The sequence below is a fragment of the Nyctereutes procyonoides genome, unplaced genomic scaffold (assembly GCF_905146905.1).
Source record: "Nyctereutes procyonoides isolate TBG_1078 unplaced genomic scaffold, NYPRO_anot_genome, whole genome shotgun sequence".
Taxonomy (NCBI): domain Eukaryota; kingdom Metazoa; phylum Chordata; class Mammalia; order Carnivora; family Canidae; genus Nyctereutes; species Nyctereutes procyonoides.
Genome location: NW_026575043.1, coordinates 57,712,766 through 57,736,612, shown reverse-complemented (window position 1 = coordinate 57,736,612; position 23,847 = coordinate 57,712,766). Strand labels below are relative to the sequence as shown.

Below are 23,847 nucleotides of genomic sequence, written 5' to 3'. Positions count from 1 at the left end.
AACCTGGCCCATCCCCGTCCTGAGCGGCTCCCCTTCCTGTCGTCGCCTGAGGTGCCCGCTGTCTCCGAGCTCCAGCCTTCCCCTCCCCCCTACCTCTCACCCTTTCTCATCACGGGCGGGTCTGATGGCTGTTTGACGGACGGGGGGGGGGGCCCTTCCTCCTCCCCAGGAACCCCAAATCGACATGCTGAGTAAACAGTGTGCTTGCTAGACAAATGTCATTTCAAGGCGAGTCCTCTAGCTCTGTCCCCTTTCAGCAGACCTGCTGCCCCTGTAGAGAATGTGGAATTTAAGATTCCTCACCCTACTCTGCTCTCCCTACCTCTCAAATAGAGAGGGCTGGGCGGGGGGGAGCACCTGTGCAAAGTCTCAGGCTTGCCCACCTCACCCTCTCCAGAATCGGGAGTCTTCAAAGGAGACCTCCTTGGAGTGTCTTTCTTGGTCCACTACCAGCTCTCACCCGAGCCCCACCTGGAGCCCCACCTGGGAGTCGCTGCAGCTCATAGGACGGGGCCCTCTCCTTCATCTGGACCTGAACTGGCAGCCAGGCCCCCAGCATGACTGTCTCTGCTCTGAAGTGTCACTGCACTTTATGTTTCTTGTGTGACTCTTACCACCGTCTGCCTTATGTTAAAGTTACTTTTTTGTGCCTGGCTTATCTTCTCTGCTGGCTTGTGAGCTCCTGGAGGGAGGAGAGGCATGGATTTTGATTCAGCCCCAGTCCGCTGCCCTGGCTCAGGCACCCTCTGAATAGTCTGCAGCATCCAGATGGAGCAGAAGCCCCCTCCCCAGCTTGCCACCGGGACCTCTGCTCATCTGGCCCCTGGACGTTTGCAGTTATGTTATTTTTCTGCTCTTGAGAAACTGCGTGCCCTGATGAGAATCCCCATCCCTGTCCCTTTGCAGAAGAAACACTATGAATTAGGTACGGCTGTTTTTCTTGTAGGGAGTGACTTGCCAAATGACTAGGACAGTACATGCTCTGCTGTTCTCTGGGTGGTGAGTGTGGAATGGGCCTTCTCTCTGGCCTCCCGAGACTCCCCATGTGCGGGGAAGCTGTAGGGTAGAGAATAGGGCCACGCGGGTCAAGGTTCCAGCCTGGCAGTCCTACAGTGTCTGTGTGAGCTTCACTAAGACACTTGGTTTCTCTTGGTCTTGATTGGTCCTTATGGAATCTGAAAGAAAATTTCTCTGGACATATAGGCCCCTCTGGATCTGGGCCAGGCCTCCTCTGCTGTCTCTTATCAACTTTCTTTCTTTTTTCTTTCTTTCTTTCTTTCTTTCTTTCTTTCTTTCTTTCTTTCTTCTTCCTTCCTTCTTCTTCCTTCCTTCCTTCTTTCTTTCTTTCTTTCTTTCTTTCTTCTTTCTTTCTTTCTTTCTTTCTTTCTTCTTCAAGATTTTATTTATTCATGAGAGACACACAGAGACAGGCAGAGACACAGGCTGAGGGAGAAGCAGGCTGCATGCAGGGAGCCCGATGTGGGACTCAATCCCGGTTCTCCAGGATCACGCCCCGGGCTGAAGGCGGCGCCAAACCGCTGAGCCCCCCCAGGCTGCCCTCTGAGGCCAGTTTTAAAAACCAAGCAGATCTCCTAACCATCCCATCCAGTTAAGTCTTTCCCATTTGATCTCTGAGAAGAGCCAGTCATGGAGAATGTGCACTCATTTGTAGAGATTAGAAGAGGAAACGTCTGGTCCTTCAAGATGATTGCTTTGCTGCTTTTGAAAGAGCTGCCACAGGCCATGTGCTCTGCAGCAGAAGGGCTCCCAGGCTTTCGCTCCTGAGGTCTTAGCACTGGGCGGGAGAGGTGGTCAGAGTCAGCAGTCATGGGCTTGCACGCCACTTCTCAGCCTTGCTTATGTGAGATCAATGCCTTTGCAGACAGCCACTCTGAAACCAGCTTAACAGGATCCCCTGCCTCTGGACACGGATGCAGCTAAGCGGTCTGGGCATTGCGTCTGGAGCTCGCTCCATTGATCTTTATTAAGCTTTTGCTGGGTCCCCGGGGGTGTTATTAAATGGAGCCATGGCAAAGCCACGTCTGTTTTGCTCTAAAAACTGTAACAGGGGCATTGCACCCTCTGCTCAAGGCTTCGGATAGTCTTACAGGAAAAATTTCTCTTCGAATTTAGGGCCAGGCAAACTTTGCCTCCCGTGCAGGAAACTAGGTTGCTACTCTTTTGACAATGAGACAGAAGGTGGGGAAGGAAGACATGCATTGTGTGTATACTCTGCACACGCAACGTGTGCACAGGGCTGCCTCACGCGCCCTGCAGGTTAGGTAGTATTCTTCCCCCATTTTCTCAGAGAAAGAAATGTACCCATTTCTGCCCGATTCTCCCCTTCCCTCCCACACTGTCTTTCTGAGGGATCATGGTTACTTTTTCTTCTTGGCTTCCAGGGTGCTTGGTGCACAATGTAGTATTCCATCTAGTAACTATATTCACTGAGCCAGCCTCATGGTTAGCATATTTATTCCTTTTTTTTTTAAGATTTATTTATTTATTTGTTCATGATAGACACAGAGAGAGAGAGAGAGGCAGAGACACAGGCAGAGGGAGAAGCAGGCTCCATGCTGGGAGCCTGACGCAGGACTTGATCCCAGGACTCCAGGATCGCGCCCTGAGCCAAAGGCAGGCGCCAAACCGCTGAGCCACCCAGGGATCCCCAGCATATTTATTCCTATTTTCATTGTCTCTGTGTGTAAATATATATATATATATATATATATATTTTTAAAGATTTTATTTATTTATTCATGAGAGACACAGAGCGAGAACGAGAGAGAGAGAGAGAGAGAGAGACAGGCAGAAGGAGAAGCAGGCTCCATGCAGGAAGCCCGACGTGGGACTTGACCCCAGGTCTCCAGGATCAGGCCCTGGACTGAAGGCGGCACTAAACCACTGAGCCACCAGGGCTGCCAAATCTATATATTTTTTAAAGATTTTATTTATGTATTTTGTATTAGAGCATGAGCACAGGTGGGAGGGGGGACGAGCAGAAGGAGAGGGAGAGAATCCTAGGCACAGAGCCTGGCTCAGGGTTCCATCTTACCACCCTGAGATCATGACCTGAGCCGACACCAAGAGTTGGACACTTAACCAACTGAGCCATCCAGACGCCCCTCTGTCTGTATTCTTTATAACTCATCACAAAAGGTTTCTGGAAAACAGGACAGATAAATGAGTTAAATACAATAAGTAACTGACCTAAAACTTAGGCCAGCGCCTGGTGTGTTTAGGGAGAGGTGCCCCACAACACAAGTTGTGTGTGTGTCACTTAAATGGGCAGGCACGGGGTACCTGGCTGGCTCAGTCAGTGTGGCATGCGATTCAATCTCGCAGTCATAGGTTTGAGCACCATGTTGGGTGTAGAGATTACTTAAAAATAAAATCTTTTAAAAAATTGTATTTACTTTAAAAAAAAAAGGTTTTATTTATTTATTTATTCATGAGAGACACACAGAGAGAGAGAGAGAGGCAGAGACATAGGCAGAGACAGAAGCAGGCTCCATGCAGGGAGCTTGATGTGGGACTCGATCCCAGGACTCTGGGATCACGCCCTGAGCCAAAGGGAGACAGACGCTCAACCACTGAGCCACCCAGGTGTCCCCCCGCAAAAAAAAAAAAAATTAAATGGTAGGCATAGTTCAGAGGAGGAGATGCCTTTTCTGGGTAAGTCATTCAGGGCTGACTTCCTGGAAGAGGTGGTATTTGAACAAGGCCTTGAAAGGGTGGAGTTTTGATGGCCACAGCACCTGTAAAGGTGTTTTCTGGTAAAGAGCCAGAAAAGTTCTGATGTGAAGGGAGAGGATTGGTCTGGAGGGTAAAGTGGGATGGCTGGTGATGCTTTTCCACATTGTCTCCAGCCCTGACAGTGACTGAGAAGGCTGGAGTTGGGAGGGTTGCACCCTCGTGAGGATTAGAAGCTGAGGCTAGCAGAAGAGAAGCAACTTGCCCAGGACCCTTCTTTCAGCCTGGAACCCAGGTCACTGATTACCAGCCCAGTGCTCTCTCCTGACACCAAGGATGATGGCAGCAGGCTTGCACCTTGGCCTTTTCCTCCCATAAAATGGTTATAAGGGTACCGACTCCCTCACACCCAGCCCAGCAAACACCATGACAAAGCCAGGCTCAAGCTTTATGGCCAAAGACATAGAGAGCACTGTTGGAGAGGAGAGCTGGCATTTGCTTTCATTACTCATATTAACAACTGCCCTTGCCAGAGGACGGGAAGAAAATTAACCAACAGGCAGGGTTCTGTTAACAGACAAATCAAAATCCCAAGCCATAGCCTTGGAGGAAAGCACGGAAAAAGCAGTTTCCCATCCTCTCCTGACTGGAAGTCCCTTAGCCTTCACAAAGCTTTCCCGTGGTGGGAATGTGGTCGGGAGTCAGGGTGCGGGGGGAAGCAGAGAGTCACCGAAACTGCAGTGGGACTCTGGGACCCCAGAGACTGATCCTATCTCAGAGCCCTGTGATAGGTGGGGTGTGGACATGCCTACCTACAGCCGTGGGAATGCTAGTCCTGCAGAGCAGAAGACTTCCAGTTATAATGTATCATAGGGCACGTGTGCACCCAGCTATAAGGTACCACAATGACTATATTAGGGAGCACAAAACCACTGTCCTAGGGGAAGTACAGGGTTAGGTTCCTGCTAGCCTCTGCTCACACATTTGTTCCCAGTCGATCAATACTACGTAACCTTGTCTTATGTTTCTATTTAAGATGCTTTATTTAATAGATACTGTTATGCATTAACATTGAAGTCAGCCAACAGCAGTAGTAGTATATCACTCACCCCTGAAGGAAGCTTATCGAACACAGGTATTTCCTCTGCAAGGCACACATCCCTGGTAGAAATAGGGGATGGTGCTTCGGCCACTTCAAAGGGTGAAATCGCCAACAAAAAGCAGAGAAATATGAAAAGCGTGGCACCAAACAGAACCCCAAAAGGACGTTAGTTTACGGTCTGAGAGCTGAAAGAAAAAGGCGGTGTCAGCTTGTTCAACCTTAGCTGGGATCATACACACAGGATGACTCAAAATTTTTCACTGCCCTGCACATGTTGGCATTGATTTTAGTGAGTAAGGAATTTGCAAATATGGAGTCCATGAATAATGAGGACCGACTTGTATGTGCAAAGCACTTCCACAATGACTTGTTTCAACTTGAATGCCGCAGCATTCCTCAGAGATAATGACGGACTGTTGCCCGAATTGTACAGAAGAGATGGGGTCAGAGAAGTGTAATAACCAGCTCGAGCTCGCAGAGGCTACTGAGCAGGGCCAGGATTTGCACCCACCCCTGGCTGGCCCCCAGCAGGGCTCTTTCTCCTTATCTGTGGCCCGCCTTGCGGTCAGATTCTTTTCCCCTCCTGTCTTCTCCAGTGCAGAGACCTTGTCTGCTATCTGTGTCATCGGGTCTATTCCTGTGGTGTCCCCAGCATCTATCTAGCACAGGGCACCTCAGTGGTGCTCAGTACCTAGGTGGGGAATGGAGGCTGTGGCTGCAGATTCTGGTATTTGCTGGGTACCAGAGTGCCAGAGAAAGGAAGAGTTTCGGCATAGGTCCCCATCCTTTGGCTCCCCTGTGCCCGCTTCTAGAAGGGCACTCACCTCTCCTTTCCACAAGCCTGCTGGCTGGAGATGCCTGTGCCCCCTCCCCAGCACACACAAGGAAGGGTCAGCATCCCATGGAGGTCCCTCTAACTGCTCTTTGCTGAGAGGAGTCAAAGGTAGCCCAAAGATCTCAAAGGAATGATCCACTTAGGGAGGCGTTTCAGGCCACTGTGGGGCTCCCTGTGGCCTTAAATCCTGGCCTGCTTGCTCCTGGGAACCTTTCCAAAAATGTTTTGCCTTGTGTGCCCCGTTAAGAGCTGGAACATAGGTAATACAGATTATTGCTCAGTTTTCTCTCCAAGGCTCTGTTTCCCCTTGCAGAGGAGGTTCCCGGTGATGGACAGAAATTTCTCTTTTGGCAGCTGGGGGGCTTTCCCCCAAGGCCTCTGGAGGGTCTGGCTGACTCATCAGCTACGCTATGAAGCAGGCTGCCAGTTCTTTCCCCAAGGCTGCCCTGCCAGAACTGAGTCAGGCTCTGCAGCCTGCTGGGCTCACCTTGCCTTGGTCCACAAAATAATCTGGCCCCTCCTGGGGAGGGGTGGGGGGGGCTCATTGGTCCCCAGGATCCTGTGTAAGGCCGGTGGAGGGAGGGCCAGCAGCGTGGGTGCTGTGAGCTGTCCCCAAGCTGTCTCCGTGTAGTCCTTTGAAAAGCCATCTTAATGGAGGTGTGGGGGTGGGAATGTGTCGAGGTAGAAATAAGATGACCGTTCCCATTTTCCATGGAGAACAGCTTCCATGGGCACAGGGTTGGCCAAGAGGCAGGGGCTTGCTTCCCTGCCAGGTCTGAAGGCTCGGTCAGGGCCAGTTGAGTGATTGTGTCCTCCTTCCCCTCCTCTGTCTTACTGGAGGGTGCATCAGTTGCTTTTCTTGGCACTCTAAGAGTTGACTTTTCACTTGTGTTTTCATGAGAGGTGGGTAAAAAAACCCAAACATTTTCTGCAATTATGATTTTTCCCTCTTGGGTAATCACAATGGAAAAAAGCATTTAAGTCCTTTGGAAACCATATCACCAAGGCGGGGGTGGGGTGGTGGTGTGGGGGGCGTTCATCGTGGACGGCCAGACATGGAGGCAATTCGGCAGCTACCGTGTCGATCCCTTCCCATTTATTTTGGGTTTGCTTGTTGCAGCATATTTCAATTAGTTTGCCAGTGCTGTGCATCTGACAGGCCAAACGTTTATTGTGGTTGAACCATCTGGGAGGTGGGAGAGGCCTGCAGCCTTCCCCAATGGCAGTCGGTAACTACTAGTTGAAAGGAAAATTTGTTTGATGTGTTCAAGAACCCAACACTAAAACACCATTAATAACAAAAGCCTCAAGAGTTCTGAAAGCACGCTCACTCGTTTGGCCATCAATTGGACGTGCATCACCACAGACCTCATTTTTCCTCCCGTGTGTGTGACATTTTCCAAGACAGCCAAGCAAAGTTCTGAAGTGGCTTCTTTAATTGGTCCAGAGCACGATTTGTATTAACCCAGTGTGGAAAGGAGCTCATTAATTGGTAGCTGGATGCAGCGCCGTCTGTGCCGTTGCTGTGGGGAGTGTAGCAAGGGAGGCGTTTAACAGATCCTGCATTAGTATGCAGCTGAGCTCCCGTCCGGGACCACGATAGATAACGCGGGTTTTATTCTGGTTCCAGGCCTTTGGGGATTCACTGTAGCATCGTGAGTTCTCAGGAGCCGTCACTGACCAGCTCAGCCCGCCCTGCTCTGCTGGGGGACCCTGGGGTATAGCGCTCGCTTATTTTTCTTTTCACCTCTTTGTTCCCCCTGGCTGGAAGTCTCCTTCCTGAGGAATGTTCTGCCTGACTTTCCAGCAGGGGGGAAGAAAGGAATTCAGAATCCTATGAACAGGAGACCCGCAAGCCAGAAGGAGCATTAGAAAAAACCAAGTCCAAGGGTTTGACCTTTCCTTAGGGAGGGATGACTTTCCATTTCCCTGAAACCTTGAGGTCCCAGGATTGGGCATGGAGGAGAGTTGAGACTCGAGGGCACAGCAGTGAACCCGAAGCCCGGCTTATAAATTCTGGGCCACCCGATCCAGTTCACTCAGGTTTGTCCAGGTGGCCTGGTAGCTGAAGGACGGCTGTTTGGAGGATTTAGGCGAATGATGGCACACGTCTCATGCCCAACTAGGTTGACTCTTGATTATGGACTTCAGATACCAAGATTGCTGTGCCAAGGAGAAGCCAGCTCTTTCCTCTCCAAGCCACAGGGTGAATACCTGGTCTGGCCCAGGTGCTTCTCAGGCTGAGGGACCTTGGCTTGTTTGTCTCCGAATCTCCAGGGCCCAGCGGCACTGTGGCTGGTGGTGATTTGGGGCCTGATGACCATGTTGGGAGAGGCAGTGACCAGAGGTCCAGAGGTGAAGGGCCCTTTCTCAATTGTCCACCTTTTTGTAATACCGTTTGGTACAGAGTTTTTTGCCCCAGGTGTTTCATTTAACCCAAATAAATGCTGCTGTGCCCATTTTACAGGTGAGGAAACGTGGGCTTGCAGGGGTCGTGATTTGGCACCCAGTGCTTTCACCTGCCCTGTTTCACACAGGTCGACACCATAACTTGCAGGGGTCGTGATTTGGGCCAGCCCCAGAGGACGTTCACTCTTGACCTCACGCGATCCCGATTCTGCACAGTTATGTTCACGTTCGGTCATGGCTTTTACACACCTGTGCTGTGTTATGTTGCATCAGTATTTCCTGATCCGGTTCAGTCTGAACAGCATCTGATACTTCTCAGTTTGAGTTTGTATGTGTTTTTTTTTTAATTCTTTTAGGTTTTTTTTTTCCCCAGAGGGGAAAACAGAATTCCTTTTCTGTTTGTTCTGTAGCTTTTGCTTTCCAAAGAGGCCAAAGAGCTCCACAAACTTAGAGAGCAGAGTTCCCAAGACGGGGCTGCGTGCTGTGAGGTCAGGGTTGGCTGTGTACGTGACTCTGGGGCCAGATTCAGGTCCTGTTGTCAAGTCTGCCAGCTGTGTACCCAGGATGCTCACGATTAGAGGCACAAAGTGGGGCCCAGGGCCACTGGCTGTGTCTCCTGCCTCTGTCTATCCCCCTAAAATGAGAGCGGTTTTCCTACCAGCAGCAAATAGGGTCCAGTCAACCCCTGCCTGTAGGGGTGGGCAGGCAGTGTTTTAAAGGGCACAGTTCAGTTCAGAGTGAGCTTGTCTAGAAGGGGGGGGGAGGTCCCGCTTACCACCCACCCTGGGTTCTTATCGGGGACTGGGTCAGCTTGGTCTGTGTCTGTCCCCTCCTCCTGTCCCACTTTTGCTCTGTCCTCACTCTGAGGCTCATTAGAGCAAGAGCTAGGACCCAGAGTGGCCCTGTTAGGAGCTCAGCAGGAAGGCAGTGGAAGAGGAGGGGGTTAACAGGCTTTGTGTCTCCCACCTGCACCACGGTTGCCTGACTTCCTAGTTTATCCTAGTTTATCGAGGCTCCTCGAAGCAGGAGAGCCCAAGGCCTGTGGCCCCAGGCCACGAGGAGCACATGGTGCAGGTGGGCCTATATGGAGCCTCTGGCTTAGCTCAGGGTCCCTTCAGCAAGTGCTCCAGGGTTTGCTTTTCCCAGACGGCCTAGAGGCATGTGTCCGGAGTGGGGGATTTGGGTCCTGGGTCCAGACAGAGATGCATCCCTCCAGCTCCTCACACTATTATGTAAGCCACTTCCTGGACAGTTGTCACCTTGGGGCGGCTCCTGGGCCCAGATGACCCAGCCACAGGTGGGGCTCCCAAGGGCAGAGGCCGAGTTATCTCTCTTTTTTATGTGTGTGTGTGTGGGGGGGTCTTCCTTGGAGTGTCTCGCCTGGTTGTGGACCTGGGAAGGGGCCTCATGAAATCTCCGAGTGCATGGAAATGGGAAGGTGGCCTCACCTAGGAGTCTGCCTGCCTCGGTGGCTGCTTGCTTGCTTGTTCCTGACTGATGTTTGGAATAACCCAGAAGGATTCCCAGCCTCTAGCTATGTTCAGGGCCGGTTGCAGAGGGAAAATGGAGGTTCCAGCCTATGTGGCACATGGGATGGGGTGGGGGAACAGGCAGGGAGGGCCGCTGGATGTCCTTTCCTTCCTATAGATTGAAGTGGAATTCACAAAACATAAAATTAACCATTTTTGAAGTGTACAATTGAGTATCATAGAGTACCTTCACAGTGCTGTGCGAGCACCACCTCTGGCTACTTCCAGAATATTCTCATCCCCCCGGAAGGAAACACCCATTAGCAGTCACACTCACATCACCACCTCTTCCCCCCACCACACCCCCCACCCCGCCCCCTGCCCCATGCCTGGTCACTACTCATCTACATTCTGTCTTTGGATTTTCCTATTCTGTGTGTCCCATATAGAGGGAGTCATACAATGTGTGACCTTTTATTTCCGGCCTCTTCCACATAAACAATGTTTTTAAGGTTCATCCACACTGAAGCAGGGAGAGGTCCATGTTTCATCCCCTTTTCTGTGTGAGGTAACATACACATAACATCAAATTTACCACCTTAGCCATTTTTGAGCGTACAGGTTGGTGGCGGTAAGCATGTTCACACAGGTGTGCAGCCACCACCACCATCCTCCTCCAGAACATTCTCACCTGTCCTCATGAAGTACCAGTGCTCTCTCCCCCTCCCCCAACCCCTGTGGTCACCCTTCCACTCTCATTGCAATGAAGTGTGACTCCTCTGGGTCCCTTGTGTAAGTAGAGTCATACTGTATTTGTCCTTCTGTGACCAGTTTATTCCACTGAATAGAATGCCCTCAAGGTGCAGAAGTGCATTTTTTTTAAATGACTGAACCATATTCCAGTGTATGGATAGGTCATATTTTGCTTATCCATTCATCTATTGATGGGACACTTGGGTTGTTTCTGGGCCAGTGAGATGCTGGCTCTGGATGGGGACAGTGAGAGATGGCTGAGCTAATAGGCAGGAATTGTACCATTTCCAAGGGGTGTGGCCTGTGCCAGTTGCACTTTTCTGGGTCTTGGTTTCTGTATCCATCCAGCGGGGTAGAGAGAGATGCTCCCTTCTAGGGATGCCGTGTGTGGGGGTGGTTGGTGGACTCCCAGTTGCCCTGCACCGTGATGACATGAGGCCTAGTGGTGCCTGGCCTTCTGTCCACCTGGGCTTATCTGTGACTTCCACTTGCTGGAAGTTTCTCTCCCTTGCAGAGAGGTTTCAGAGCCAGCCCCAGGAGAAGGTGATGGCCGTGTGTCCTGCCTCTTGGCAGCCTTCAGAGCACTTGCTGATGCCTGATGATTATTAGCAGTAGGAGACACATGGCCTCCCGAAGCACTGTCCCCTGGGCCCCTCCTTCAGTGTTCCAGGAAGTCAGAGCCAAGGGGATGACATTGGCAGCCTCCTGGGGTGGCTGAGTCAGAGCAGAAAGTCAGTCTGGAATTCACGAAGTCACACTTGCCTTCATTAGGCTAATTAACTTTCGATGTGAATTAGCTTTATGAGCTGATTTAAGAAATCCATTACCATCCTAGGGCTAGCTTCGTGTGCAGTGGTGCCTCGGAAGCTGTGCCATATATTTCCATATCCGCCAATTAAAGGTGCTTAATTATTAACCTAGGACTGGATGGCTAATGAGGGCTGGCATTCATGGTGCTTTATTTGAGAAAGCTAAGGACTTTTAAGATTAGCTGTAATATAGTTAAGATCGTACTAGGAATCATAAGTTGTGGTCCATGTTGCAGATGACTTGGAATATAAACTGAGGCAGAGGGTTGAACTGTGGAAGTTCATGCAGATTGAGAGCGAGGGGGTTTCTGCTCGTGCAAACTGCCGGCTAGTGGCTAGTGGGAGGAAGTTCAGTGGTTAGGGTATCGGGCTAGCCTGCCAACAGAATGACCACCTGCCGGGTGCCCAAGTGGCTGAGTTCTCAAGGCATCTCCCCTACCGTCCTCCTGCAGTTAACCCCACAGTATAGGTGAGAAAACAGGCCCAGAGGGGAAGAGTGACTTGCCCAAGGACATGTAGTTAGTTGATAGGGCATTCTGGCCCTGAAATTCTAGGCTGCACTGCTACTTTAGATAGTTTACCATATCATGGACCCATTGGGGAGCTAGGTAGGCTTTTGAGAGCCCACTTGGGAATCTAAGCATTATGTAAACTTTTTTTTTTCCAGTGGGCAAACTTGTTGCAAGGCGCACTTGGAGAAGAAACACTTCATATTTCCAAGGCTTACGTGGAGCCTCCCAAGGCCTGGCATGAAAGAGTACTTGTTCATGCTGGAACATTCGTGCCCAGAGGGCAGGGTCCTCTTTGCTTGCTGGCACTTACCCACACAGAGCCCATTTGTCTGGGACCCTGTGGGGGACAGTGTTCACTGGCTCTTGCAGGGCAGTGTCATGGATGGTAATTTATGGTACCAGTGACCTGGGTGGGCTGTTTCCCTGTTTTCACGGCTTGGGGGGGCTTTTCTTTGCTGCTTAGATGTTGGCCACCCAGTGTCACTAAGGTTTGGCAACACCCCCCCCCACACACACACACACAGCTGGAGCTGAACAGATGGGGGGTTTCAGGAGGTAGAGGTTTTATTTTTAGCCTCACAGCCTCTGTGGTTCTATCACTATGGAGATACCAGGCTGGGGCCCACGAAGCTCCACGCTTCTTCTGCCAGCAAAGAAAGAGGGTCCTGTTTCCTTCTTGGGGCTTGATTCCCTGGGCTGCCTTGGCTTCTTGGTTGATACCTCAGTCTGTGTGTGAGAGACAGAGACAGATGCTTGCTTATGATGAGGAAGGGCTAGCTGTGGGACCCACCCTGCGTGGAGGCCAGTGTCCACAGCTATCTTGTGCTTTGGCTGGATGGCACTGGGACACCAGGGGCTCCATTTATGCTGTGTGGTGTGACCCTGGGTGGGATTTTTCCCTCCCCTTGGGCTGCCATTTCCTCACCTGGCAGGTTGGGATGTCCCTTCTTTGGATCTGGTGACATAATCGACTGGGACAAACTTGGAGTCTATGATGAGGTTCGAGTGGTATGAGTATGTGTGCATGTGTGTGTGAGCGTGTCGAGTAATTATATTGAGCCAAGGCCACCCTTAGCAGATTATCTAGAATTTTCCCTGCTCCTTCATCTTGCTACTTTTTCCTGTAATTAAAGATTTTATTTATTTATTCATGAGAGACACACAGTGAGAAAGAGGCAGAGGCGCAAGCAGAGGGAGAAGCAGGCTCCATGCAGGGAGCCCGACATGGGACTCGATCCCAAGTCCCCAGGATCACACCCTGGGCTGAAGGCGGTGCTAAACTGCTGAGCCACCCAGGCTGCACTCCATACATTTTTTTTTTAAGATTTTATTTCTTTATTTGAGAGAGAGAGAGAGAGAGGAGGGAGGAGAGAACAAGCTGGGCAAGTGGCAGAAGCAGAGGGAGAAGCAGACTCCTACTGCAGGGAGCCTGAGGCAGGGCTTGATCCCAGGACCCTGGGCTCATGACATGAGCTGAGGTCATATGCTTAACTGACCAAGTCTCCCAGGTGCCCCATCCTTTCCATACATTATCATAAAAGCTATATTAAGGGACATTAAAACCAACCCCTCTTCCTATCACCTATATGCCATCCTGTAGAGTTTATGAAAATCCTCTCTTCCATTCCTGTGGCAAATACACTGCTTTGCATTGGGTAGGAAGTGACACTTGGCACCATAGCTCTGTTCCTACAGTGGACATAACTGAGGCTCAGAGTGGCTAAACTACTTGTCCAGAGTTGCACAGCTAGAAGCCCCAGAGCAGGAACTAGTTTCTCTTGACTCTATAACCGGCACTCTCTGCGGCTCCGCACAGAATAGCAGACATAAAGTGGGAAGATGCCACTCTTTCTGAATTCCTCCTTTTAAAATCTCAGGCTCGGCTGCTATCCAAAAATAGGAAATAGGAGTGTTGATGAGGATGTGGAGAAATGAGAAGCCTTGTACACTGCTGGTGGGAAGGTAAAATGGGTGGCTGAGGTGGAAAGCAATCTGGGGGTTAGGCACAGAATCACCCTGTTACCCATCAGTTCCACTCCTAGGTTACTCTACTCAAAAGCATTGAGAGCAGGGACCTGAACAGATGTTTATACCCCATGTTCCTAGCATCACTATTCACACCAGCCAGAAGGTAGAAACAACCCAACTGTCCACCAGCCAATGAATGGACAAACACGGATGTCCATCCAGTGGAATATCATTGAGCCATAAAAAAGGAGGGAGGGCCATCTGGGTGGCTCAGTTGGTTGAGAGGTAAATTCTTGATTTTGACTCAGGTGGTGATCTCAGGGTTGTGGGATTGCCTGCATCAGGCCCTGAGCTCAGCAGGGAGTCTGCTTGAGATTTTCTCTCTCCCTCTCTTTTTGCCCCTCCTGCATTCAAGCTCTCTCTCTCAAATAAATAAATAAATCCTTAAAAAAAAAAAAAAAGGAGGGAGGTTCTGACATGTGCTCAAGTGTGGGTGAAGCTCAGACACATTAAGGTGGGTGAAAGAAGCCAGTCATGAAAAGAATAGTATTGCATGATTCTGCTTATACACGGTGCCCAGGATGGGTACATTAATCGAGAACCAAAGTAGAGGGCAGCCTGGGTGGCTCAGTGGTTTGGTGTCCGCCCGGGGCGTGATCCTGTAGACCCGGAATCGAATCCCAAGTCAGGCTCCCTGCATGGATCTCTCTCTCTCTCTCTCTCTCTCTCTCTCTCTCTCTCTCTCTCTCATGAATAAATAAATAAAATCTTAAAAAAAAAAAAAAAAAGAGAGAGAACCAAAGTAGAATGGTGGTTACTGGGGGTCCAGGGAAGGAGTTCGTGTTTAGTGGGTATAGAGCTTCTGCTTGGGATGATAGAAAATGTTTTGGAAATCATGGTGGTGGTTTTATAACACTGGGAATGTCCTATGAATGGTGCACTTAGAAATAATTAAAATGGAAGGAAAAAACCCCAACAACTTAGAACTTCAGGTGAGACTTGGGCTGGATCCCACCTTGCTTTTACTTTTATGGAGCACCTGGCTTCCCCAGACATCGGAAGAGATCTGGCTGAGGCCTCCCAGCTCAGTGCAGGCCTGTGTACTGGTCCTCTTGATCTTTGGGGAGGGCGTTCCTGGCAGTTAATGGCCCAGCCCCATCCCTGCATGTGAACTACATCTGTCTCTATGGAACACTTGCGCACCTGACGTCGGGCATGTCCTTTTATGGCTCTGCTTGCTCTCAGTGAGTGGAAAGATAAATACCTTTTCAAAGAGCAGATGCCATCTGCATGGGGTCCCTGGCATCCACAGCTGCAAAGCGAGTGGGAGCTGGCTCCACTGAGGGCAGGTGCTGCAGGCCCTGGGGGAGCCAGGCGGGGGTGTGCAGAGGAATGGACCCCACTTGAGGTTGAGGCTCATACAGACAGCGTGGGTGTGGAGTGTGGCCCTGCCACAGACTGCTGTGGGAGCTGAGGGGTTACAGGCTTCACCTCATATGCTGAGGCTCGAAGAAAAACATGAATTTTGGAGGCACATCCTTCAACCCAGTGTCGTCTCCATACTGGTCAAATGAATGAATGATCACCAAAATCCACTCAAGTGCATCTGCTCAGGTGTGTTGGTACAGAAGGTAGGGACATCCCGGTTGACCTGGCTGTGTGAGTGGGCGGCTCCAGGATCAGCCCCTCTCCCCCACAGAGGCTCTGGCCACTGCCCTCTACACCCTGAGTCCAGCCCTCAGGCTGCCTCCTGACTCAGACCCTCCCAAGGCAGCAAGAGGAATGTTTATTACAGGAAAGTCATGATGCACCAGGGGTTCTCTCCTTCCTTTTTGCCCAAGATCTCAAAGTTCTCTTTATTTCTCTCTCCCCTCCCCACGGAGCCAAGAAAGGCTATAGGGGGAACTTGTGGCCTTGGGCAAATCAGCTCGCCCCTTGAACCTGTTTCCATCTGCAGATGAAGGAGGCTGCGCTGGGTGCCTCTGTAGGGCTCTTTTGCTCTATGATTATTTCTGTTTTACTACAGAGAAAATTATGGGCTAGGAGAGCATGCCTTTGGGCTCTACATGAGGCAGGACTCAAATCCAGATGTTCCTGAGTCTTCTCTGCCGCCCTACTGTAGGAAGCCCTCTGTGATTATCCCAATTCATGTGTAGTTCCTCTGGTCCTCAGTGTGCCCTGTGTGTGACACATGAATTCACAATACTAGCTTGCTGTTCAGGTGGTATGCAGTGCACATGGGTACACACACGCACACACATACACGCTCTTCTCCATGTTTCCTTCTCTTTCTTTCTTCTCTAGGCGGAAATTATTTGCAAGAACAGCACTCAGCACAGGGCTCATTACACTGGGTGTGGACCAGTCTCAAAAACATAAGCAGATGATTATTTACTAGGAGATGTACTAAAAGAAAGAAGATGGAAAAACCCACTTGGATGCTTTCAATAGATTCCAGAAAAGCATTTGATAAAGTTCAACATCCATTACTCTTAATAGCCTAGAGACTGAGCGATAGACAGAGTGCAATGTGATAAAGAATGTCACCAATCAGTAGCAACTTATTCCTTAATAATAAAACACTGTGGCAGCATCTTCCAAAGTCTGTGTGAGGGGCATAGAATGCTACTGCAGATTGTGTCACAACAGTGTCTAGAAACCCCTGCTGCAAGAGGCATCCCTTTGAGACAAGCTTACCCTCTGCCATCAATATTAAATGTTTCTGTAGATTGAAGCCAGGCCAACAGGCTAGGAAAAGGAAGTGGAGCAGAACTGAAAGGAGGTTGCAGAATTAATATTTTGAAATGGATACATGTTCATCTCGGGTTTTCAAAGCAGACACACCAAAAAGTAATTAGAAATAGGGAGACATGGGCAGCCCGGGTGGCTCAGCGGTTTAGTGCTGTCTTTGGCCCAGGACATGATCCTGGACACCTGAGATCGAGTCCCATGTCAGGCTCCCTGCATGGAGCCTGCTTCTCCCTCTGTGTCTCTGCCTCTCTCTCTGTGTGTCTCTCATGAACAAAAAAATAAAATCTTAAAAAAAAAAAAAAGAAATAGGAAGACAGGATAGTGGCCAAGTTGCAAAACAGGTGCACAGCTGTCATGGCTTTCCTGAGTGCCAGAGATAACAGGCTGGTGGATTGATGGGAAGAAGCACCTCTGGCCTCCTGCTTGGTGTCAACAAACCAGTGGCCTCCTTTCCTGGTTAGAAATAAGGGTAGCTCCCAGGCAGCCTGAGGCAGCTGCAGCATCTCCTTTGCCTCACTGGAGCCTAGAATCCCAGGGAAATGTAGGGACAGTAATGCAATGCAGAGCATTCCAGGTCACTCCTGGGGTCGGGAGCCAAGCTTCTTGTCCAGTTTCTTGGGGCCAAGCTTCCTGTCCAGTGTTTGGGTTATGGACATGTGGCCTGGAGTTGGCAACCTGCATCCCGAGCCTGGTAGTCCCGCTTTCTGGCTTGTAGGGCTTCAGCTGGGCTGCGTAACCCCCCGAAACAGAATTTCCTCATCTGTGAAAGACGGAACACAAAGCCATCCTTGCAGGCTTCCCCTGAGGAATCTCTGAGGTCTTGAGCCCCTTTGTGGGCCACTAAGCTGTCCTTACAGAGGCTGGAGTCCACTGCCTTAAGATCAGCACCAACCCTGGACCAGGGATGCAATGTGCAGAACATATTGGATGGACCTCAGTATGGTCTCCAGGGCGAGCGGTCACCTTGTCGCACATCCCCGCACAGGGATCCCCAAGGTGGCTGGTGAGGAGAGTCCGAGTGTCAGAAGCCAGAGCACAGATGAGACCACATCATGGTTATTTGGATGAGGTCACCTCATTAGTCTCGGGACCGAGGAAGTCTTCACGTGGCCCTGGTAATGCTCCAGCTCTTTCTCAAAGGCATTTCTTGCCCCTTTTGAGTAAATGCTGGACATTAGGCATAATTCAGTCTCCTAGGGATGCTGCTGAATCATGCAGCAGGCAGGACTGCGAGGCCGCAGCCCCGGGTCGTTGGCTCAAGGCTGTGCTCCGAGGGTGGGATGGGGTGTGGTGGCCATACAGCCCTCAGGCTGAACCCTCCGGCTCCCACTAATTCCTTTTTAAGCAGCCTTCCCTCTGTCCCACTTCTTTTCCCCTCTCTTTCCTTGATGTGGTTTTGCTGCTATGAATTTTTTGAATTAGTTGAGCCATGGTAGTTTACGACCACCCAAGGGGGCTGTAACTTCCTAAGAACTGAGTTGTTGGACTTTGTGACAGCTTTTTCCTGGCAGCCTGGTGGCCTTGCTCTGCTGGTCAGCCCACTTCTAAAGGGTCATGGTTGGGGGATCCCTGGGTGGCTCAGCGGTTTAGCCCCTGCCTTCAGCCCAGGGCGTGATCCTGGAGTCCCAGGATCGAGTCCCACATCAGGCTCCCATGCATGGGGCCTGCTTCTCCCTCTGCCTGTGTCTCTGCCTCTCTCTCTCTCTCTCTCTCTCTCTCAAGAATAAATAAATAAAATCTTTATTTTTTATTTTTATTTTTAAAAAAGATTTTATTTATTTATTCATGAGAGACACAGAGAGGCAGAGACACAGGCAGAGGGAGAAGTAGGCTCCATGCAGGAAGCCTGATGTTGGACTTGATCCCGGGACTCCAGGATCACACCCTGGGCCGAAGGCAGGCTCCAAACCGCTGAGCCACCCGGGGATCCTCTAAATAAAATCTTTTAAAAAAGAAATTTAATTTGTTTAAGTAATCTCTGCACCTGTCATGGGCCTTGAACTCACAGCCCTGAGATCAAGAGTCACATACTCTTGCGACTGAACCTGCCAGGTGCCCTCTTGTACAATAAACTTCTAACATCAACTTAACCGTACTGTCCATGATGTGTATCTTCCTTTAATGAGTCTGCTTTTTCTACCAAGATAATCACTTTTCAACCAGTGTCTGCTTCCACTCTACGTTTTCCTTCCCTGACAACTCAAGACTCAGAGCTTTCTAGTATTTAAAGAATATTTGTAATGTTTCAAATGCTTTTCTTCATTATTCATTCACTTATTCATCCACTTATTCTTTCACTTATTAAAAAAATCATAAAACAAAAAATATGTACATGATGTTATGTGAGACATTAGCGAGCTTTTTTTTTTAAGATTTTATTAATTTATTCATGAGAGACACAGAGAGAGGCAGAGACATAGGCAAAAGGGAGATGTGGGACTCGATCCCAGGACCCCAGGATCACGACCTGAGCTGAAGGCAGATGCTCAACCACTGAGCCACCCAGGTGCCCCTTTTAGCAAGGTTTTAAAAATAAATTAGATAGGTTCTTTGATTTATGGAACTTAAAACTTATAGGTTACAATGAAATAATAAAAAAGAGGATGGGGTATCTGGCTGGCTCAATCAGGGGAGCAGGTGACTCTTGATCTCAAGGGTTGTGAGTTCGAGCCCCATGTTGAGTATAGTGGTTACTTAAAATAAAATAGAGGATCAAGGCTGTACTTGATATGAAAAACATTGGATATGTAAAGACCTTATACTTGGTACCAAGCTGACTTGTTTGTACCCATGTCTGTGGTCTCCTTATTTTCCTTCCCAGAGGCAACTATCATCGCTGTTTTGTGCCTATGTGTACTCTCTCAGGAAGATTCTCTGCATACATGAATACATATTAGGAAAAATCCCCACAAGTGGCTGCCTACTGTTGTGCTCCTGCTGTGTTGACTTAACAATTCATAAATCCTGGAGGTGGTCCTCCGTTGGCTCACTTAGATTGCTTGGGTCTTTTTTAATGATGGGCTTAGTGTTCAGCTGATGGATCTATCATCATTAGTTAAATCCGTTTCATGGAGTTTTGTATTGTAATGGCAGAAGCCTGGAAGCAAAAAGTGCCGCAGCGAGTATTGTGGTATGGAGGTATTCATGCAAATATGCTCTCATATCCGTGGAACAAATTTCCAGGAGTAGAACTGCTAGGTCAAGGCGTGTTTTCCTTTTATTTTCGATAGCTGTTGCTGAAGCGCTCTCCATAAAGGTAGTACCAATTTACACTCCCACTTACAATGTGTGAGTGTGAGGCAGTGGTTTTTAACCTCAAAACCCCAGGCAAGGAAGAGCTTTTAAGTAAAATGAAAAATCTGGAGAAAACCATGCAAGAGCCTTTTCTACCGCAAAGTGCAGCTCTAGCTGAGTTCCTGGCATAGCCAGTTGAGGATACTGGTTCCTATTAGAAGCCACCTTGCACACGGTGGTGGGGGTGGGGGGACCCCTTGATTCCTGTGGGCGAGTTGCCTGAATGGTTCCTTCCCAGTGGGGGTTCCCCTCCTCTGTCAGCTTGTCCATCAGCAAGGATCTGAGAAGTGCCAGATGCTTTAAAATTATACCAAGACCTGTGAAATGACAAAATAATTTTGCCAAGGTAAGGACATTATTTTTAAAGAGCTACAGGACTCCCAGATGTTACCAGGGCTGGAGGAGGGGCCATGGGAAGTATGTTTTAAGGGGTACAGAGTTTCTGTTTGTGGGAAGATGAAACATTTCTGGAGATAGATGGTGGTGATGGCTGTACAAATGGTTAAGATGGTAAATTTTATGTCCTGTATAATTAACACAACACAGAGAAAAGCAACAGTTCACGGTAGCCATCCTCTCGTGAGCTGAGAACACTAAAAAATAGGAAAGGTCTACTCAAAGAGTGAAAAGAGAATATACAGAGCTTTCTGACCAGCTTGCCCCATTAGCCATGGTCTCATTTCATCTTGATCTGGCAAGAGCTTGGTGGTGCCTGGTGCTGGCCACTCGCTGAGGTGTGAGAGCCACTCAGGAGGCGTTGAGGGCTGAAGATAGAGATCTCTCTGGTCAAGGAGATTGGCTGGGCTCTAGGGGCTCAGTGGTCCCTGAAGAGATCCCTTCTCTGACGTGAGGGCCTGAGGCTGACCTCCCCATCCTGAGGTGTTATCTCAGAAATGAGACAAGAAGCTTGCCCCTGGCCTGCTGCTGGGTGTTTTGTTAGTCTAGTATGAGTGAATCTGGCAAGCAATGACTGGGTGTGATCTTCATCACCATATTCCTGTGTCCCCAGTAGCTTAGCTAACTTGCAAAAAGAGCATTTGCCCAGTCCCACCTAGAAGCTGGGGAGTGGAGCAGACATCTGTCTGAAACTGCTCTGCTTGGAGGTGCAGAGTAGATGCTGGGGCTCTGGGGATCCGACCGGCAAAGAGGAGCTTCACAGAGATGTCACTTGGGCTTTTGCACTGCCACCAGCTTCCTTGAGGTGTTTGAGATGTATTACCCGTGCAGTTGTCATCCCAAGCTGGAATGATCATCAGGAAACCCATGCCGTGTGGAGTCTCTGCTTTTAGAGGGTGTAGGTGTGTGCGTGAGCTGACTCGCAGTCAGGCGGCGTTGCTTCTGTGGAGAATGGGCCTCGTGTTCTGTCTGGCCGTGCATTATGACTTTCTTAAGGTCATCCATCCATGTGTGGGTCCTTGGTTCTCACCCAACTTGCAGAGAGAGAAACACTAGTCCCAGGAAAGAGCAGGACCAAGACCAGAGAGAGCCCCCTGATATAGACCAGTGCATCCTAGCTACCCTGGGACTCGACAGCCCGTTCATGATTGCTTCGAGCCACAATCCCTCGTTCTACAGCTCAAACTCAGATTCCAGGAGGCGAGGTGGCCACATGGCATTGGAGCCCAAACCATGTGCTACCCAGGCCCTGGACACTCTGTCTGGGGCATTTTGTGTCTTAGAGGGTGTTAGTTGGGAAAAAGCCCCAAACACTGTGTGTTCATAGTTTATGGAAACACAGCCCTACCTTCCCTACGGTGCACCCACCTGAAAGCCTTGTCAGAGCTTGAAGCCACCATGGGAGGCCATGCGGGCACTTGTGATGAGTTTCCATTTGACTCACATTTGTCAAGAAGGTGACACGACCTACCATATTCACAGGCTGCTGTGATTGCTGAGCTGACATAGCTGCTCATGTAGGCGGCAAGCGTATGTTTCCCATTAAGAAAATTGCTACTTTTGGGATGCCTGGGTGGCTCAGCAGTTGAACGTCTACTTTCGGCTCAGGGAGTGATCCTAGGATTCCGGGATCGAGTCCCACGTCTGGCTTCTTGCAGGGAGCCTGCTTCTCCCTCTGCCTATGTCTCTGCCTGTCTCTCTCTCTGTGTGTCTCTCATGAATGGATAAATAAAATCTTAAAAAAAAAATTTGCTACTTTTGAACAGTGGAACTTTTTTGCTTTTACTAAAATTAAGAAAATAATAATGGAACAACCCACCCAACACCCCGAGTTTCTTAAAAAAGGAAAAAAAATGTAATGTCAACCCAGAAATTCAGCTTGGTATCATAATTCAGCAGAGCCACAGGGCCAGAAGGAAGAAGTTCTCACTGGGGTAAGGTTAAGGCTGCCACCCTTCCATCCTCCTGGAGCTGTGATACTGGATCCTTATCCTTTCCCCCACCCCTGATCATGACAAAGCTTCAGGAGAAGCAGTTTCAAATGCAAGCCAGCAGTGCCAGATCTGCCTGAGAATCTGCAGCACGGGATCACTGGAGAAATCCCTCAGGTGACTGTAGAGTCAAGCTGTCTTGCTGAGCAATGTCTTGTTTGGAGCACTCGAGTCCTGAAGGAGTCCTTGATAGATGGAAGTGAGACTGTTATTATCGTTGCTCAGCCTAGAGAGGAGGGCGGGAGCTTGAGGGCTCTGCTTCTAGCCTGCAGGGGCTGAGGCCAGCTGGGCACAGGCTAGCCAAGACTGCAGACCCCTCTCTTGGGCCCCCATGGTTGGGAGCATATGGGGGCCCGAAGGTCGCTACCTGAATCCCCCAGCCCGGCTGCCATCGGTACTGAGGCACAGCATTTGTGGCCCGGCATGTGTCTGACAATAGTTACTGCCTCTATTAGCCAGATGGTGTAAACGACCCATCCGTGGTATGGTATGTAACTATTTTCCATCATTGTCACATGCTGCCATGTTGACATGAATGGGCAGGAGGAATTACTTGGGAACTTGCTGTAGTCAGAATAGCCAGTTGGGCCACAGGCAGGGCAGAAAGGCTGGCCCTGTGCCATGGAGGGGACAGCTTCCAGGGCAAGCTTGGCCTACTCTTGCTGCCTCCTGCTCAAACACCAAATCCTTCACCTAGAGACCCCGGGGAGCATTCCCTTAGAGCTCCTATCAAGGAAAAGTTTGATTCTTGGCCTGAACCAGTATGTTTTTCACTGTTGGCGAGAGCTCTGTGGCCTGGCATATTTCCCTCTTTGCTTTGCCTACCAGGAAGCACATGGTTAAGATTTTTATTTTTAAAAATATTTTATTTATTTATTCATGAGACACACACACACACACAGAGTGAGAGAGGCAGAGACACAGGCAGAGGGAGAAGCAGGCTCCAAGCAGGGAGCCTGATGTGGGACTCGATCCCAGGTCTCCAGGATGATGCCCTGGGCTGAAGGGCTAAACCGTTGAGCCACCCGGGCTGCCCAAGATTTTTATTTTTTACTCATTTGCTTATATATTATCCTCAGGAGTCTTAGGATAGGGTTTCTCCTTCCATTTTGGTTTCATTCTTTCTTTACTCTTCTAGTGTTTTGTGGAGGTGAACCTACATTATAAGGTTTTTGGAAGCAGGTAGACGAACCTATATTGTAAGGTTTTTGGAGTGAGGCTTGGATATGTGAAAAAGCTCTCATCATGTGCTTAGTGTGTGATTGGTGGGTGCAGAAGTGTCCTGTATCTGATCTCCCTGAATTGCTAACAAGGTTGGTGATGCCAGGAGGGTTGAGATCAGGCCTGGGCCTGATTCTCCTGTGCATCCTTCACATGATGGAAGTGTAGTAGCAGTTTGGTGCATGTATTAGTTAGGATAAGTAATGCTAGCTGCTATAACAGTTATTATAGTCTCAACATATCCCAGTAAAGACTGTTCTCACTTCTTATAGTTGACTTGGATGCTCTGGGGGTGGCCTCCGTGTAGTGATTCGGGGCTTCAGCATACTTTCCTGTGGTGTTTCTGCCATCTGCTGGGGTTCTCCTGGGGTCTTCCATGGGACCTAGGCTGTCAGCTGCCTGGTGAGAGAAGACCGAGGGCATTGAAGGTCATGTGGGCATTTTAGGGGCCAGGCTTGGAAGGGGTATATGTTCCTCTACTCACAGAATGTTGGAGCTGAATGGAGAAGTCCTTTAGAGGTCAGCCTCCTCATAGGACATGTGGAAAAATGGATCCTATAGAAGGGAACTGACCGACCCAGAGTCAGTTCAATGAGAACTGTGGTCTCAATCTCACCCCTGGGTCATTCCCACAGCCCCCCCCC

The 23,847-nt window shown here is 49.6% G+C and overlaps 1 protein-coding gene across 14 annotated transcripts in view; it reads left to right on the top strand.

The window, feature by feature from the left end:
* The window catches only part of PITPNM2 (phosphatidylinositol transfer protein membrane associated 2), a 139,117-nt gene that overhangs the window by 416 nt on the left and 114,854 nt on the right, over window positions 1–23,847 (top strand). The window lies entirely within an intron of this gene.